Genomic DNA, 15,199 nt, shown 5'->3' with positions numbered 1-15,199 from the left:
AACTTTTCTTCATTCTTCAAATTCATAATCATTATTGAGACATTGGCTAAAGCTACTTCTCGTATTAGCGAGCTTAATAGCTTAGCCTTGAATAATATTCTTACTAAGTGAAAAAAATTGATATTTCCCTTATCTCGTTGAAGGAATTTTATATGGAATTTTAATAAATGTACAATTTATATTTATATATATAAATATAAATATATATATATATATATATATATATATAAATTTAATAAAATCAAAGCAATTCAAATAAAGTGCATAAATAATTAACCATTTGAGATTTTATAAATGAAAGCATATAAATTTATGAAAATCTTTCTCCACCTATTAAATCGTAATAAAATTAATGAACTTATCGGAAATTATGCTTATTTTATTTATTTACTTATTGCTTTCTTCTTTTTTTTTTTTCTTTTTTATTGTTGTTGTTTTTTTTATCCAGCGGCGACTCTTAATGATAATCTCATGAAAATTATCCTAATAGAGGGGGCAGAAAAAACACCAAGCAAGAACATAACACCAACAACAGTTCACCGTTTCTTAATTTATACAATTATCGTAGTTTACGGCTCATCATGCAGCAGCAAATGTATAATGTGAAGACAACGAACACGACTCTCAGCATCCACCAGCAGTAGAGTAAAAAGATGAAAAAAAAATCTCATAATGTTGCCAGACAGGTGCAGTAATGCAACAACAATAACAATGATCGCAACAACTAGTCATTACAATATATATATATATATATATATATATATATGTTTATATATGTGTGTACAAGTTTGTGTGCTTGAAATGAACGATGGTGTAGAAATTTTAACTACAGTAGCTTCGTCATCAAAAGCATTACTGGTACTTTTTGCTTTTTTTGTCTTCTTTTTTTTTTTTTTTTTTTTTTTTTTTTATATTATTTTACTTTTTTAATTCTTTTTTTTTTTTTAAAGCTTTTTATTTTTTTATTTTTTATTTTTTTTTGAAATCACTGGGCCACACTGTGAAGGTCAGCAACTTTTCATATTACGAGAATTCATATCGCTGAACGTGGATGATAGTAGCAGCAGTGTTGCCCAGACACAGTATGGATGGTATGACGCTTATTGAGTTTTTAGTGCTATACCTGCAGTTTCTTGTTTGGATTAGATGACCTATCAGTGCTCCTGCATAAGCTGACGAGTATAGATATTCTCTTATTGGAATAGTACACCATTCGTAAAACAAATTTGTTGAATAATAAAATTGTAAAAAAAAAGAAAAGATTTTTATTAAATAACTGCGCAGATCGATTACAAATATTTTCACAGCAAATGACTTACACTCTGCCTAAGTAGGCCTGGAGGTTAGTCAAATATAAGAAGAGTTTTTGTTGATCAGTGAAATTTATTGGTTTCCCTAACAAATATTTTATTATAAATAACTTCCCTTGTAAGTATTTTCTGGCTTAGCTTGAACTGGTCTCCGCTAATTTTTGTATTGCTTGAATCGACCTGAGGCGCTTATTGTAAAAGAAAAGTTTAAGTTCTTAAGAACAGAAAAGCTTTCGCTCATCTGTGGATGTATCAAGGAATGGTGGGAATGGGAAACCAATTCGAAGGTATTTCGTAATCCAAAAACAAGTCGAAATGCAGTGCTCTAGGCTCCCGGCATGAAAACTTTCACTCACACATTTGTTTCGATTTCTATTAAACCTTCTTCAGTGCTATCCTTTTCTAAGGCAATCAAAATTTGCAAAATTATAAAAATTAAGATAAGCTGTTTATGCGATTTTTAATTGAAGTGATTTTTTACTTCATAGTTAAATTCAAATTTTTTCAGTAGACTTAAACCACTCTCAAGCCATATAAAAATTCTGGACAGGCTGTGTTTATGCCTTCTGAAATTTTTTTTATCAGGCAACACTGTTTCATCGACTGCACAAAAATATTGCATGAGAGCTATTAATAATTATAATTTACTTCATTTTATGTTATTTATTTAATTATATCATCCACTACTTGTAGTACAGGATACATTAACTTTGTGCGGTTGTATGTAACACTCAGAAGCACTGAGTGTATGCCCATATTTTATGATACAAGTTGAATCAGAGGTATTTTTTGACTCAATCAAAGTTTGTATCTGTCCGTCTGCCAGTCCAATCACACATCTATTCGTGTTCGAATTTTATTACACTGACGCCGTTTCGGCTCAAGAGCAAACTTTATTCCAAAGAAATTAGATCGGATCCGATCATTTGTAAGACTAGTTATATTGTAACGGTTCATTATATGAAAAATTCCTCCAGAAACTAACTGAATAATGATATTTCGACAATTGGACTCGATAGGTAACTTTGTTAAAGCCTTCTTTACAGAAATGCTTCTACAAGAGGTATGGCTTTCTACGGCAAAATCTTAATATGTTGCGATGAAAATTGGTCTGTAAGCGCAATATGATATAGAAGTTAACCCCATCAAATTCGAATCAAATAGATTTCGCTTGTTGGAGCCTACCGCTTATAAGAGGATTTTCATGATATATAATCCTTTATATATAAACAATGTATCGCATTTCATCACTTAAAATGATTAAGAACTATATAAGCGGGGCAGCGGTTTCAAGGCCAAGGTATTAAATAATTAAGCAGAGCTGCGCACGTGTTGTAGCAATCGGGGACTTAGCCTTCACTCGATTTGCATTACGCAAAAATATATATATAAAAAAAAAAAATATATATATATATATACATATATGATATACAATACATACGTATATATAATTAGACACTGTTCCTAATGTGACGAAGAAAATCTCTGTTGTCTAAACAGTATTAAAAAATAATTTGCAGAGATAATAAAATGAAGAACAGAAATACAAAATTAGCGAAACGCTTTCGTTAAGTTCTGAGATAGAGGTAAGAAGAATAACAATAAAAGAACGTAATTAAAATTTAATTTGATAGAGGAAAGGGAGAAGAGTAGCTTTAATATATCAAGACTTAATTTTTAATATATTAACAAAATTATATCTGTAACGAAGCAGTAAAACGATTCCTCTAAATATGGATGCGGATGTAAATATTATGAATATAGAGCCGCCTGAGTATACGAGTAGGCCAAGGGTCTCGACTGACAATTCAGTGGTTGCGACTTCAAATCTCAAGGGCATTAAAGTCTTCAATAAATCCGATAGCCTAAGACGTTGATTCTTTCAAAATTTAATTCTCTGACTAAATTTATGTATGGCAACTAGTGTCCATAATTCATATATAATTCCGGGCCGCATCCAATTACCTGGGATCTTGCAAGGATGAAGTTGGCTTAAATTATTATTTTCATAGATCTGTACACATGGATTAAGCTATAGTGCCTGCTTAACTACGTCTTGGATTACTGTATTTTTGTTATTTTTATGGTTCTGTTTAACGTTATTGCGATACGTTTGAGGGATCAGTTTTAGAAAATATAAACACACACTGAAGCATACAAAGTTTAATTAACGCATTTCACTGATTTAAGTAAGTTAATGGCTGATGTTGCGATTTACTTTTAAGATCATTATACCTATTTAGTTAAATATCATCTACAGTTTGTGTTTTCACTTTTTTTTTATTGCCGATGTGTTCTCATTTATTATAAATGCTATAGTAATTATTGGTTTTAAGCTTAAGATAAGTATAAGTGTGTTCGTCTGAGGTTCTAAGTGTGTAGACGAACTTTCTTGTTTGAAATAAAAGAACTACATAAATAACTATGTCAATAGTCAAGACGATGGTGTTTTTTGACGATAGCCAGCCGTTAATCACAGTTCTTATGTAGATATACAAATATTCAATAGAGCGATTACTTCTATTAGCCATAATCCTCATACAAATGTATAATTAACGAAAACAGACTAGTGTTGTTTGCTTGCTCCCAGTCACCGGTCACGTCACAATCGCTATATAAAATATATTAGCATTTCATGCATTAGTATTTCTACTAATCGTTAGTTAATAGTCGTGATCCGTACGTGAAGCAAGTCTGTGAATAGTCAACATACTGCCCCTACTGATCATAACATTCATTCAAATGTGTACATAAAGAACCGGGATTACTACAGGGTATTTGTTAACAGTCATTTATAACAGTCGTTATCCATATGTCAGAGACAATAGTCCTTTTGCTACTGGTTGCCCTAAAAACTTTGTAATAATTTCAATATTTACCAGACCCAGAACCGCATAGAACCCTCTAGAAACAGTTTCATATCGGTCGCTTTGGAGTCATTCAAATCACACATTAGCAATGAAGAATATTATCTTGCAATCTTTCTCAGAGATTCAAGTCTAACTGATTAAATTCATAAAATCTACATCTCACGAGAAATCTTTCTTTCCAGGTCAGATTGAAATTACGTTTTAACTGCTGTTTCCATTTTTGTTGTTTTTATTTTGTTGTTTTGTTTATTACTGCAAAAATATAATCATTTATATTAGCTTTAACTTATCCTAGACATGGATGTACTAGTTTTGTCCTTTTGATTGTTATCAAACGTGGGAGGCCCACAACTATACGATATACGATCATACAAGTTTGCCATCTCTAATAGTTCCTTTATTCTTGGAACATTAATGGTCCCAACAGCGTAAGTGAAAAAATATGAATCTTTGCAGATGCGTCTCACTGCTAACCTCAAGTCGATAATGATCGGACCTGCGTGGGTCAACAATCTCCGCACTTTTTTTAGGACAGAAGAGCTTAAAGAAAAAGCTAATGGTTATTACAGATAGTTTTCCAGTATGTGTCTGTTTGCCCTACAATCAGTTGGAAGTGCTTATCCATTTCTTAAATCACTAGAAGTGCTGGAAGGACGGAAGTAATCCAAATTCAGTCATATCACAGATATATGCGAATATTTTCCGAAACAGTTTAAAACTTTTGTTCTACTTAGGTATCACTTGTCCATTCACCCTGTCATCCACCATCTTTTCTAGTTGGAATTCCTTTCGCTAACAAAAATTCAAATAGAAAACTTGGCGCAGATGTTCTTAATTAAAATTTACAGATAAAGCTCCATAGGAGGGTTGATTCGTTAATGAAGAAGAGCAAATTTTAGTACATATTCCGTGGTAGCAAAAACCTGCCCGTTCAATAAAGACACATCGCCTATCGGTCATTAGGCTTCTAAATCTTGTTTTCACTACTATATACACCTTTTATTTGCGATTCTAGTGCCACGTGGTAGAACAAGTTTTTGATGATTTCGAAATTAAAGACGATGGGTATTGCTAGCGATCTCATACGCACAAAACAACAATACATACAAATGGCCTACAGATAATGGGTTCAAAGTAAGAAAAAAGCAAAGACTTCGTTTTTTTTTTTTATAGCAACTTAATATTAATTTATAGTCGAACGTTTTATTGTTGAAATAAAATGCAAAATAATTAAAAATAAAATTTAAATCTGTAGCTTTTAGTAGCTTGGCCTCGGAAATTTAAATCAAAAAAACCAAAAACAAATGCTTATGAAAAGTTCACTGATGTTTATTGGTTTTTTCATTCAATACTTTATTACTTAGGCAGTCTGTTCCCGATCGTCTTCTAGTTTTCTTTCCGAGAGCTGTTCATATCTCTTATAAAAATTCGCTTTTTTTCTCCGCCCTTTCTGTTATTATATAGAATTGAATAGTTCTTTATAGAACGGAGTTTGAAAGGCGGCGAAACGCATATATTGAACTTATGTAAATTATCGGAAAGTATTGTCCGAAGTGAAGCTTAAGCTTTTACAAATGTCCTATATGTTCCCTTAAGGTGATGAATACACAACGCTCCCTACCTTCTATTTGGTAGAAGTATTTTTTAAGAATACAGGTTAAGGCGAACATAACTTTCTTACTTGTTCTTCACGAACAGATCATTAATGGTTTTGATTGGAATTGGAAACAAATACATTAGACATAGGTGCTGGGTAACTAAAATTCGCTTAAATGTGATATATGGTGTTACCTCTTGTTTATATCACGCCATGATTTCAATGTTTTGTGAACTACATTTCCTTTTTGTTTTTGTTTTCTATATACCTGTTGCTTTGTTCATATTCATGTCTATCAACCTATCAACAACAAGCGTAGCGATAAATATCTCACGCGATTTTTCAAAACAATGACACCAACAGTGACAACGCTAATCATAGAACGCAAAAGTGTGCTGTGGCACGCATTGTGACAGTCACTTGTCATAGAGAGTTTGTCATCGGGCCATCGTAAGACGTTGTTTGTAATACTAGAGTTGTTCGGACAGCCTGAAGGCAGAATACTGAAGGCAGACAATAAGTGCAGCATGTTTGAGAAACAAAAAAAAAAAAAAAAAAAAAAAAAAAATGTTGAAAAAAGAGGAAATGCTTAAGTTTTTATGTTTGTATGTCGAAGGTATTAATGTTGGTATTAATGTTTGCAATTATTGTTGCTGTTAACGAAATTAATTTGTTTTAAAAACTTGCTTGGACCATTACATGACCGATGACTGCGTAATTTACTTATAAAGCAATTCGTTGCTTTTTATTTTTATTATTTATTTATTTATTTATTTTTTTTGTTTAGTTCTGAGGATACTTTGGCGCCCATTATACTTTTCTGCCTTCTTCTTCTTATTATTTTTTTTTTTTTTGCTCTTTTAATTTCTCCCTTCATTAGTTATGTTTAAAAGCCTAAGAATTTCATTAGTTTTCTTTTATTTATTTATTTATTTATTTTATTTATTCATTTTTATTTTTTTTTTATTTTTTTTTTTGTTACTATGTAAAGCATCAAAGATCCAAGCTGTTGTATTTGCTGTTCTTGTTGTTTTTGCAAATGAACATATGTCGACCATTAACATTGACATTGTCTGAAAAGGTGCGCCTTGCGCTTTAACATGATGTTGTCGGCTTAAATACACATACAAACGACGACGACGACACCGACAGTCATGGTTGGGCAATAAGTTGTAATTCTATACGGATTTTTTTTTATTTATTTATTTATTTATTTTTTATTTGTATTTTTTTTTGTTATCAATTTTGTTGCTGCTGCTGCTGCCGCGGCTGTTGTCGTAAAAAAAAGGAAACACTTCACATCTGTAGCTTTAACAATTGTGTTCAATGTTACAAAAATATATGGACAAAAAAAAAAAAAGACAGAAGTGAAAAACGTAAGAAGAAGAATAAGAAGAAGAGAATGGAAAAGAAAAAGTGAATGAACATAGCATCATTAGGAAAAAGCAACAACTACGAGATATCTTCGTGTAGCTTCATTTAACCAGGTGTCGACACTGATCTGTAATGACAACTGCAATATTTTTGCTTACGAACCACGGCAATGCATGATAATTTTCTTATGCTCTTTGTGACACTTGTGTGCATTTTATCTATTTTTACATAGAATCTTTACATATATAAATCTCTCATATACAGATCAATATCTGATGTATCGGCTGTAAAATTTTTAATCAAAATGTATTCAATTTTTTAATTCACTTGTTTAACTAATGAAAGTTTATTTTTTGTCATATCTCAAGTAATTTATGGATTTGATATAAGTCAAATTCAAGTTTTCTATAAGTGAAATAAGAGAGAGACAGGTAAGTTATCTATCAATTCTGATTCATCACGATCACTTATCCGTATTCCAGGAGCTATTCGTCTCACTTTTTGCATTTCTATGTCTTATTGGTAAAAAAAGCATTAGAAAGTGTGCTAAGTACAAAGAGATTTGAATTAATTTATGAAAAGTTTACTTATCAATCGTCTCGTTGTCTGCACACGTAAGGTTGCCGTGACCGAAAGCTAATTCTCATTTGCATTGAATTGTTGATTTGCCATTTGCTTGAAGAAAATCCATTGATCACATATGTTCAGTAAGCTATTTTTCTGTATTAAAATCAAATCTCTAAATTTCTGGTTATGTGCGTTCAAAAAATAAGGGGAATTTTCATTTAAAAAGTACATGTGTATGCTGGATTTCAATATAAAGTTTTGTTTTGTCAAGTTAGCCAAGTTGCTGTTAATGTCTAATAGAAGCTCGTTTACAATTTAAAGCACTTTAGGCAAATGCTCTTCAAACGAGCCAGCAAACTCTCTCGATCGGTCTGTATTGAATCAAAGCGACCACCACAAAGCGGCTTCTTTTTAGATGTGTCTTGCTTGGGAGCAGGGTTAGTACTGCATGCCCAATAGCTTCAACCATCTTGGACACCATGCATCCGGCCGTCTTGGAGGCAGGGTAAGGCGTTCATGTTCAATACCTTCAACACTCTTAAATATCGGCATAACGTAAGATGTGGTTTGGTTGTGTATGGGCGCTTCCCAGAGCCTAGCTCGGTAAATGGAGAACTCGACTTTCCCAGCGCACTCATTCGTTCCTTTTGGAGTTCTTTGTATGCGGCGTAAGGACTATTTTTTTAAGATCGTGTTAGCTGACTGGAGGCGATATCGGCAGTTGAAAGACGACTTAAGAGAACAAGGCCGGCCGAAAAAGCTATCGTAAAAACCACTTTACTTGCCTCCGGAGCTGTCTACCTGAAATGGGTTTTCCCCCCCGTTGCCGATATCATCACAGCTGAGTCGAACGTGCCCAAATACTGACTTCTTTTTGCCGCGTGGTCTAATGATAATCTTTCCTTGCTCCAACATTTTGAGCAGTTATGTTATAATGTTACATAGGAAGTTAGTTTTACAGGAGACGTTGAAGAAATACTTTCTTAAATTGTTCTTTGAAGAAGTTGTTACTAAGAGTTGTAAATTATAACTTAATCTGAGGAAAATACGAGAGATCAAAAGCATCGAACCTCTTAACGATTAAGCCGATTTTATCTGTGAAAATTGGAATGAATCCTTAGTGGAAACTTGGACACTAATCTCTTACTAAAAAAAAAGTCTTTAGAGAGAATTTATCTTCATTTAAAACAATTTTCAAACGAAAATATGTTAGTACAACTTCTTAGGCGCTACCGTTGAATGCGTAAAAGGCTGGGAGCGATTCAAAAGGCGTCTTCCGGTGCTTCTATTAAGAAGTTAAAGTTTTGGGATGAAGCTGTTGATGATAATTATAATTTCGACTACAAAATTTTCGGCCCATTTTTTCTACTATTTCGCAATACATAAATCTGGGATTCTGTTACGACATCTTACACTTGACAGGTTTCAACAATACTGTCTTTGTATTCATTTAATGCGTTTTAAATAAAAAATATAACGCAACTGGATTTCTAATCTGCGTACCTTGTAATGGTGACATTATGTTGGACTCTTTTTATGGACCTTGATTTTCTTTTCAAATTAGTAATTAAATTATGTGTATGTACATGTACATATAAATAAAAACGTAAAAAATTTTCCTCGATCGCGCTGTGTTTAGATATTAGGCTTTGTATTTACTTTGAGCTGCGAATTGTATAGGAAAGTGCCCTTGTTTACTATATAATAATGTGAATCAACCTGCCCTCAGAAGGACTTGAGGTTGCCACATCAATTAGCTATACCGATTTATTCAAATTGGGAATCATCCACTTCCATTCGTTTGTCTGATTTCTGTTCATGTATTAGTCTTTCCTATCCAAAGATCTAGCCCGAGGATAAATACAATTGAAAAACAATCCCATAGAAAGCTCTACTTCGCGAACTCGTTTGATTAAAACAAGTAAAAATCGCCCACGATTAAATGCTCTAATGACCCTAAAGTTATGCTTATAACCATTTTTTAAAATAAGGTGTTGTATCGGAAATTGCCGAAAAAGTGATCCGATCCGATCCGAACCGTTTTCAAGAGCGTTCGTCCTAGGTCAAAACGCGTTATTACAACAAATTTCATCAAAATATCTCAAAAATTGCGTCCTGTGGATTGAACACTAGAAAACAACACGAACAGACATGGTTCAATCGACTCAAAAAGTGACTCTGAAAAAAAGTCGGTGTACCTCAAATTCTTGTGGGTGTTGCATATATTTGCATATATTTGACATGGAACTATTAACGATGCTCGACTCAAGGTCGACTCTTATTTTTATTATAGAAAATTATATCTCGTTTTTATATAAAGGCATATATTTCATGTGCACATTTACAGAAAAGCGGGCCCAAAGCGCAACCTAATGTAGTACAAGTTTAATCCAAAAATAGGCGCAGATTATCCAAATTTTCTAGAGCTCATATTATGGATCAGTTTTCATCACTTCTTATTAAAACTTAGACTTCTCTGCTCTACAAAGAATTTTCGTGAAAATCCTTATTAGGCTAAGATCCCAAAAAATTGGCCGAGATGGTTTAAATCTAATACAATCTTAAAATAATATTGTGATATAATTTTGATCTTGAAACATTGAAAAGTGTACCTTTTTATCGTACGAACTTTAGTTTTCATTATTTGGGAGGGGGTTCAAAAAATTGCCCCAGCGGCTCCACAGTTTCCACATCAATTTGAAACGCCGTAATGCTACTCCTTAACCACTATTGTCGAGAAATTTTGAAAATTACAATTTTTTTCCATATAATGACTTTTCAGAACAGAAAGTTATATGAGGAGTGGTCGAAAAAGTGGACCGATCCGAAACATTTTCAATAACGTTCGTCCTTGCGGCAAAGCACGTCAATGCCTCAAATTTCATCGAAATATGTGAAAAATTGCGATCCGTAACTTGAACAGACATCAGACGGACAGACAGGCTTAGATCCGTTCAAATTATGATTCTGAATCTATAGTTATAGTAAAAGGTGAGTCTATCGTAAGACTTGATACACCTTGTACCAGAAATGGTACGCAGCAATAAGCTTTTCTATGGCAACATGGTTCAGATGTTGACATATAAATTGAACATGTAAGTAAGTAATTTAATAATAAATAATAACTGATACTTAAAGATATGCTTGATAACCTACTCCAATATTATTGTCTTTGTGGCCAATTAAAATTAATTTGTCAACATAACCCCTTTTGGTTTTCTAGGCTGTAATAGTAACTTCGGCTCCCCCCTTAATTTCTTATGATTAACTGGTGAAATTCAATTCAATGGGAATGAAACTTTCTCGGCTATTTTGCATCTATTTGTTTCTCAGAGTAATTATATTTATTCGTACATATATTTGTGCACTTAACTTTCTATTTAGTGTGTGTGTGTGTGTGTGTGTGTGTGTGTGTTTATTGTTGAATTTTATAAGAATTCTCCTTTTCTATTAAAGCGATTTTAATTAGTCATTTAATAATACACAATGACGCGAAAGAGAGTCATCAGTTTGAAAAGGAATTTTGAAAGTAATGTGTGAACGGCGTGTCCATAAAAGTTCATTAAATTAAATGAATTTTGTGAAAATTCATTTAATGTTTATTTATAGTAAAAGAAATTGAACGCTTCTCCACATATTCAATCGTAAAAAAACGTCTTGCTCGTAGTGAATATTAAATCAAATATAAAGAAGCATAGTTAGTGACTAAGTATGATGCCTAAATCATATATTTCTTTATATAGTATACGCATAAATATCTTTAAAAATAACTAAAAACAAATAAGAAAGTCTCATTAGTCAGTCACTCAGTCAATCCGTCGTCTATATAAAAATATATAATAATTAGAAATTTTTTGTTTTTTTTTTTCTTTAGCTTTGAACTTGTTGCGACAACGATCGCGAAAGTAATTTCGCACAAAAAATTTAGATGAAGTTAATAGATATTTCTGGCAACAATTATAGGTCATTGCAAGCTGTAGTGTGTGAAGCTATCATCGAAAAAAGGTTATAAAGAATTTTTTTTGCTCTTTTCATGACGACTGATGAAATTTGCTTGGGTTCTTCATCTACGTAAGAAAAGGTAATCGTATAGTTTAGCAACAATCTTTCAATTTAATTGGTTAAATTAAATGTTGTGAACACACTTTGATTTTATTATATACTTAAGTTTATTACCAAGCTTTCTTCTCAAACAGTAAACAATTAAACTTTAACTTGTCTTATGTTAACCCTGTGGAAACAATTCCGATGTTGTTCCGATTCTCGTATTAAATTCATTAAATTATAATGATTTTGTTAATTTATTTAAAAAAAAAAAAAAACGAAAATGTTTTTTAAATCCGGGTTTCTATATGCGAGTCCTAAAATACATGAAAATTATTTTTCATACTAGATTTTGAGGGAAACATTTTGTGAATCATCATAGGCGGAAAAATGACAACAGCAACCTAAAATTTAGTGCAACGCATCATTGATCGATTAAAAAGATGAGCTTAGAAAATGGGCATGATCTACTCACACATATACTCGCAATGCAGAAAACACTAAAACAACGTCAGAATATATCGACAATTTTTCCAGATTTTCATCTATAACTTTCGGACATATGAAGATATTTTGGAAAATCTATGAGCCAGATGTTCATTACGATCACTTTCAAAAAATTCATTTTTTTTTTCTCTGTGAAAAACAGATGTGTCCTCGCTTTACGTGGTAAGGTAGGCGTGTCTTTCGACAGATTTTGCCGATTTTCAATACCAAACTACGCTCGTCTTAGTTTAAGATTTACCACAGATCTATGGGTCCCAGCATCAAATTTTGAATCGATTTAAGCATCTCCAGCCGTCCGTCTGTCCATTTGTCTATTTGTCTGTCTATGCAATTGTAAACATTCTTCGGAGCGCAATAAGGAAGATATCGACTTCAAATTTGGTAGAAACATTGGAAATTCTTGCACGCAAGTTAGTGTTGAAGATTGGCCAAATCGATTCAAGGCCACACCCACCGCATCAAGTAAACTGAGAACACCTCTGTCTTTCAAAAGGATTAAAAATATGGTTTATTGCTCATTACTCTTAAACTAAAGCAAATAAATGTACAAAAATTTGAAGGCATATTCTATAGGCGATGCTCTAGCATTTGAGCACAATAATGGAAAAAAAATTTCATATTTTTTTAACGATCTCCAGAAACCTTATAAAATATATAAATTCTTAGCCAGTTTCAAATTTGGGATGCGCTTAAGCAGGTCCTTTTGTTCGTCTGCCCAAGTGTGTAGTGTCTGTGAGAGACAGATTTGGAAAAGAATTTAGAGGCGACCTAAACTTGTCAAAGGACCCGCCAGCGCGACAAAAACTTTTATTTTGAAAATAGAAAAAATCAACCGCGCCCACTCCTTATTTTTACAATGATGAATATAACGAGACCGGTCACGACCAACTTTCTTACTGATTATACTTGACATTCAGCTATTCAGTCTTCCTTTTCAAAAGTACATTTAACATGAGTGTAAGGCCATGTTCGTAAAATCGAAAAACACCTCACAATAGACGTTTAATGTCCCTTTGAAAAAATTATTTCTATGGCTCATAAATGCTTCTTTAAATTAACATTACTACGAGAGGTGTAAAAAACCATTAGCTCGATGTTCGCCTACATTTATTTTGGAGAGTTTTTATTGCGCTAAAAAGAGCTTAGTTTTCCTAATTCGTATGCTAGAACTTATCTTCCGCCGACAAAGCAAACTCTATAAAATAAATGCAATAATAATTAAAGAAAAATATGTTGACTGCATAAAAGAGCTACGTCTTTACTGTTATTTTAAGTGAAAAAACAAAAACTAAATTATTGTTACTTAGGCAATTTTATTGCAGTTATATATAAAGTCCGCAATTAAGCAACAAAAGTATATTACAAAAGATTTAATAATGAAACCTATGTCTAGATGTTTTTTTTCCTAAGAGTCATGCAAATCATGCATGTGTGGGCTAGTTTCACTTCTGCAAAATAATATTTATTTTTATACTTTTAAATAAAATTGCAATAAAAGCGGAAAATATAAAATTTGCCTCACGTCTGCTATATTTATATGTTGCTGTACACAAAGAAGTCAATGAATCGTTCGAAGATGAGTAGAATTTGTTTTTACATATTTTTCCCATCATAAAAGTTTCCAACATTTATGCTACAACATTTTGGAGTTATATGTCCATAGGTATTCACGTTGTGTGAAGTGTGTGTTAAGCTTGTGCGATGGTTTTGCAATACCCACAGGGTCATTGAGTCATAATTAGTTTATGAATCGATTTAAACATGTCTATTCATCTGTCCATCTGATGTGTGTCCATACATTCTTATCTTCAACATGGAATTTTCAAAATATTTTGATGAAATTTGGTGCAATGCATATGTAACTTAACCAAATTTGCGACCACTGTTCACATAAATTTGCCTCGTAAGGAAGCTGTTATTAATAATTATATCCTACGCCATTTGTCGTACCGGGGGTATATGAAGTTTGAAACAGATGTATGCAGATGTATCCAGAAAAGCATACACGCACACAAACACACCTTTTATTATAACGTTTATTTCAGAATTAGAATCACTTTCTGAATCACTTTTTGAACCGATTTAAGGTTGCCCGCCCGTTTGGTTTTCTTGCGTTCAGTTTGCAGGCCTAAATTTTTGAAATTTTTTAATGAAATTTGAAAATAGTTCGGGTTGCATGTCTTTTTCAGCTACTTTCTGAAAAGTCGATATACGGATGGGTTGTGTAGGGTATTAAATAATCGACTGTGCCACGCTATAGTGTCTTAATTTGATTTTGCTAAAATTTGTTGATAAATTGTATTTTGACATACTACACGAAGGTACTACACGTTGAAATGGCATCACTTTTTCAATTGCGTCCTTCATAAGCGTTGTTTCAAAAGATATACCCTTCCATGTCAGCAACGTCTTATTTTAATCTCTTGTTATGATAATTAATACATCATAGTACTTTGATATCTGAATTTCCCATGGAAAGCTTGGATTATATGGGTCTCACGAAAAGCAGCGCTTCATACGCCAATTACATTTATCCTATCCGCCTAAATGGCCGAGTGAGCAAAGAATCTCGACTAACAATTCAATGGTGTTGATGCCTCCATATAGGACAACACCCGCCTGATTGTCTCAAACGAACATATGCTTAAAAAGTGATATTTCAACTTATATTTTTTGTGAACACAGTTTTCTAGTTCTTTGCTCGTGAAAAAATTTATATTGATTTGAAAATGAGTGAAGAAATTTGAAGCAATACGTCACAACTTCGACGATTCACAACTAGGACGATTACCGCTATTTTATACGTTGCGTGACTACCTTGCCTCTTTCTGCGGGCAGCATCATCCTGTTCATCCAAGAGGGTACAATTGTCCGCAAGAGCAGCCGAGTACGTAAGAATTGCGACTAACTATGCGCGGACTTAAATCTCA

General features: G+C 32.8%; 1 protein-coding gene across 4 annotated transcripts in view; it reads right to left on the bottom strand.

Annotated features, from left to right (window-relative positions):
* The window catches only part of LOC119636680 (putative GPI-anchored protein pfl2), a 112,206-nt gene that overhangs the window by 32,365 nt on the left and 64,642 nt on the right, over positions 1-15,199 (bottom strand). The window lies entirely within an intron of this gene.

This window comes from Glossina fuscipes, unplaced genomic scaffold (genome assembly GCF_014805625.2).
Source record: "Glossina fuscipes isolate IAEA_lab_2018 unplaced genomic scaffold, Yale_Gfus_2 28, whole genome shotgun sequence".
NCBI lineage: Eukaryota > Metazoa > Arthropoda > Insecta > Diptera > Glossinidae > Glossina > Glossina fuscipes.
This window is presented reverse-complemented; position numbering and strand designations above follow the sequence as displayed.